This window comes from Hipposideros armiger, unplaced genomic scaffold (assembly GCF_001890085.2).
Source record: "Hipposideros armiger isolate ML-2016 unplaced genomic scaffold, ASM189008v1 scaffold_72, whole genome shotgun sequence".
In the NCBI taxonomy this organism is placed as follows: domain Eukaryota; kingdom Metazoa; phylum Chordata; class Mammalia; order Chiroptera; family Hipposideridae; genus Hipposideros; species Hipposideros armiger.
This window is the reverse complement of record NW_017731422.1, coordinates 2,975,432-2,980,724: the sequence shown is the minus strand read 5'-3', so window position 1 is coordinate 2,980,724 and position 5,293 is coordinate 2,975,432.

The window sequence follows — 5,293 nt, the reverse complement described above, 5'->3', positions numbered from 1 at the left end:
AAATCTAATGGGAAAAATGACAATTTAAATTGAAGAGTGGAATTTAAAGATAAGGAAATCTCCTAGAACATGGAACAAATGCCAAAGAGATGAACAATAGAGACAAACAAGACTTTTAAAGATTAGATGATCAGTTCAGGAAATCTAGCATCTGCCTAATAGGAATTCGAGAGAGATCAGAGTTAAAGGAGGGGAAGAAATGATAATAAATAAATAAATAAATAAATAAATAAATAAATAAATAAAATATAGAAATTCCAAGAACTAAAGTATAAGTCTACAAGTTGAAAGGCCCTCTGAGTTCCCACTACAATCAAAGAAAAAGACCCTCTAAAGGCCCACCAGAAATTTCAGAACACTGAAGATAAAGAAAATATCCTAAAATCCTCCGGAGAGAAAAAAGAGCCCACATACAGAGGATCAGGGATCAGAGTAGTACTGGACTTCTCAATAGGTACAATGCAGCAAAATATGAGGGAAAGATGATTTTCAATTTAAATCTGATACCCAGCCAAACCATCTGCAAAGATGGCCCCCCAATGAACTATATCTCTCAACCCTTGTGTAATCTCTCCCAACTCTGAATATAGGCTGGTATATGATTCACATTAACCAATAGAATATGGCAGAAATGACACTGTGCCAGTATTGTGCCTGATCTTTAAGAAGTCTAGCAGCTTCCATTTCCTCTCTTTGGAAACTTTTAGGCCCCTAACATCTGGGATCCAAGAGGGAATGTTGCAAGAAGATATGCAAGCCTTTCGTATGCATATGCTTATCAAACCTCTGCTTGCATTACACTTGCTAATGTCTCATTGGCCAGAGCAAGTCATGTGACCAAGCCAAAAGCTCTGCGCCTTCTGTGAAATTGATTGGCCGTTATTCGATGTTGAATGGCCAACAGAGGGAAGCTTCGACAGGGACCTCATTAGGAGAGTCTATCTTGTCGTTACTGGCAGCCCCGACCAGTTCCCCTATATTGACTTGTGGGAGGCCATTGTACGTACTCGGCCCCCTTGGTCGAGGTCCTGTTTGGAAAATCAGAGTAGGGTTCTTTTAGCTCTTCTACGTACATGAACATACGGAAATGGCAGTGGGAGTCCTTACCCAACTGCTAGGAGATTGGCACCAGCTGGTAGCCTACCTCTCAAAACAACTTGACTCAGTAGCATTAGGATGGCCATCTTGACTGAGGGCGCTCGCAGTAACGATCCTCCTCTTGTCTGAGGCTGACAAGCTGACCCTGGGTCAGGAATTAGCTGTCCGGGCTCTACACTCAGTCCGAGCCCTATTAGATCATAAGGGACACTATTGGCTTACTAACTCCTGGATTGCCAAGTACCAAGGGCTACTATGTGAAAACCCACGAGTCCGCCTTGAGATAGTATGGACCCTAAACCCAGCTACTTTACTTAAACCCAGCCTGGGCCCCTAGACCATGACTGCATCAAAATTATGGACGAAGTGTTCTCCACTAGGCTGGACCTAATTGACAAACCTCTTATGGACCCTGATGTGGAATACTGTACTGATGGTAGCAGCTACATCCAGGGAAATAGACGGTTGACTGGATAAGCTGTGGTGACTCTACACACCACCATTGAAGCAAAACCCCTCCCACAGGGGACATCGGCACAAAAAGTGGCACTTGGGCTCTTCAGCTAGCAGCTGGGGTAAGAGCCAATATTTACACCGACTCTAAGTATGCCTTCACTACCCTGCAGATTCATGGGGCTTTATACAAGGAAAAGGGATTAATCAATTCAGCAGGGAAGGAGAACAAATATGGACAAGAGATTCTAGATCTCCTAGAAGCAGTATGGGCACCCAAGAAGGTAGCAGTCATACACTGCAGGGGCCACCAAAAAGGCGACATCATCGCAGCCCGAGGCAATTGCAAGGTGGACCAAGCAGCCAAGCTAGCTGCAGCTGAAGAAACCCTTGAACATCCAACATTAACATCTTCCCTCTTTCCCAATCCTTTGGCCGAGTGGGATCCCAAATATTCCCACCAGGAAAAGGCCTGGTTCAAGACTGAAGGGGGAAGCCATCTCCGTAAAGGATGGTGGGAATTTTGAGACAGCCGTATTGTCATACCAGAAACCCTAACCCTGGCTTTCGTCAAACAATTCCATCGACGGACCCACTTCAGTCGGATCGTCCTAGAAACGACCCTCAGTAGGTACCTCTACTTACCCGACTCTCCAGTATCTCATGAGTAGTCTGTGAACAATGCCTTGTTTATGCTTGCGATAAACCATGTCAGGGGTCCAATATACTGGCGGTGCCCCATTTGAAGACCTCACAATAGATTCTACTGAGATGCCACACTCCAGAGGCTTTAAATATCTCTTAGTATTTGTATGCACCTACTCGGGGTGGGTAGAAGCCTTCTCCACCCAGACAAGGCAGGAAGTCTCCCGGCTATTACTACAGGAAATAGTCCCTCGCTTTGGGCTTCCACTCTCAGTAGGCTCTGACAACGGCTCCGCCTTTGTGGCCGAAGTAATCCAGCTCTTAGCCAAGCTCCTCTGCATCATTTGGAAGCTACATACAGTCTATCACCCACAGAGCTCAGGACAAGTAGAACGCATGAATTGGACCCTCAAGTCCCACCTAAAAAAACTGTGCCAAGAGACACACCTGGATTGGGACAAAGCCCTTCCGATAGCGCTCCTGAGGATACGCTCAGCTCCTACCAAGAAGATGGGCCTTTCCCCTTATGAAGTCACATACGGAAGGCCACCTCCACTCACTAGAGGCGTTTGGGGGACCTTAAAGAAATAGGAGACCTAACCTTAAGACAACAGCTTAAGGAGTTAGGTACAACCAATGGGTACAGGAGAGGCTCCCCATTAGCTTAACAACTGAAGTTCATCCCTTTAAGCCTAGGGATTCAGTTTGGGTTAAGGAATGGAACCTCCAGCCCTTAAGACCCCTGTGGAGGGGCCCCTTTACTGTCATTTTGTCTACCCCCATGGCAGTTAAGTTTGCAGAGGTCACTCCATGGATGCACCACAGCAGATTGAAACCTGCAGCCACTAGCTGAAACTGCACCTCTGACCCCTCGAGCCCCTCAAGATCATTCTCCAGAGGAAGATGGCCAGCGGTGTGACTGGTCCTTAGGAGGAGATCATCAGCCCTGCTTTGGTCACACCAGAAGCTGACCAATCCATGTGCGGCTGAAGCTTGAGGAATTCTTCCTTGCAAGATGCTTATCCCAAGGACTCTAACCCTTACCCTCACCCTTTTCTTCCCAGTCGGGGATGATATCACCACCTCATGCCCTAAATCATGCTTCCAGTCCTTTCAACTAGAAACAACATCTCAGGTTACAGCCTGTTCTGGAAATAATCACCAATGAAACTGCAACAGCTTTAGAGCTCCTCACTACCCAATAGACCCAGATGTGGGCCGCTATTTATCAGAACTGCCTAGCACTGGACTACTTACTGGCTGAAAAAGGTGACGTCTGTGGTAAATTCAATCAGTCAGACTGTTGTCTACAGATTGACGACACTGGCAAAGCCGTCTCCGCCATTGCCATAAATATTAGAAAACTTGCCCATGTCCCAGTTCAAAAATGGACGGAATGGGACCCCAAAAGCCTCTTTGGAGGATGGTTCTCCACCCTCGGGGGATTTATAGCGTTAATTGAAATTGTCCTCCTGCTTCTTGGATCATGCTTCCTTTTACCCTGCATTCTCCCCCTTTTCATTCGCTCCACCTCTTCCCTCATAGAGGCCATTGTAGAACGTAAAACTGTCACTAAGGTCCTCATGTTATGAAAGTACCAACCCCCAGACCAACAGTTCATCAAAGGAGATGATGATCTCTAACCCACATATGGGTTCAAGCATCAAAGAGGAGAATGTGGCAGAGGGCCCAAGACAAAGGCTTTCCTGGACCACATGGCCACCAAGACTTCCACGTTTAACATTTCCTAATTCCTACCTCACCCGAGAGCCAATCAGAAACTAACACAATGACACATATCCTAATAAGGAATCCTAGCTGCTAATCCAGAAACCTCAAGGTATATAGCTCTGAGTCCTGTCCGGATCAGCGCTCAGACTCTGGATGTAAATCCGCTGAGCCGGTGCCGGCATCAAAAAACATTGCTTCCTGCCATGAGCCTTGGTGTCCCGTCTCTCTGTCCGAGTATCCCGCAACAATAAAACTATTTGAACAAATATCTGGGCACCTCGTGGCCCAATCAAGTTGACATGTAAAAATAACCATTATAGAGACTTTGCCATTAGTCAAAGTTTATCCGTCTGATTCTCTCTTCCCTTAGCATGAGTTCTTACCCAAGAACAGTCCCTAGACTAGTTTACCAGCACCACCCAGGACTGGTTCATCAGACCTGCTAAGGCAAGAATGAATCCCAGAGGCAGACACAGCTTGGATCTCCTTTACATCATCAATATTGTCATATAAGATAAGCTAGGTTCTGAGAGATTAACAATTATACCTTAGCTTTCTTGTCCTCAAAGAGTTTATGGTCAAGTTGGGACCAAGCAATAGTAGCTTGAGAAGTTAAATTATAATATCCTTTGTTTAGTATACTATAATTTGTTGTAGTCTTCACAAAAAATTCATCCATCTCTGGGAGCTGCCTCCCCCAAAAGATATGTCATTAACCATGTTTGTGTTCTGTGATACTGTTAGGGGTGTCTTGGTTCTTCTTGCCAATGAAGTGAAGAATCAAAGGTCAGAAAGTTGATTAATATGCAATCAGGGTTTATTAGTGATGCAGTCTCAGGAAAGAGAACTGGCCTAGCCGATGTCGATGAAAAAACATCCAGCCTAAGAGAAAGCTTATAAGAGTTTATTTGAGCCAAACTGATGACAATTGCCAGGAAGCAAAGTCTCAACGGATTGAGAAAATGCTCCAGAAAGTGGCCGTTTTGCAACTTATTTTATACATTAGAATCAAAGGAGGGGTGGGAGAAAACAAAGCAGGGAAATCTCTGGGATTAGATAAAAAGTAAAATGGAGAGACACACATTTCTTTTACATTAGTGGGTACAGGATGGCTAATAGCATTTTACAGCACATAGAGACAGTATTTGGGGAACAAGATAACAATGAGGGATTTTGTAGATTCCTGCTCTGGAGTGGTGGATTGTGCCCCCTGGGGGATCCAGAAAGGGGTTACTCTGACACTATTCCAAGGGTATGTTATTTTAGATGCGAAAACAGATAGGCTCACTTAAGGTAAAGATTGACCTTTGTTAAGGAAGCTACAGGCCAAGGATGTGACTACTAACCACAGCTCACTTTTTTTTTT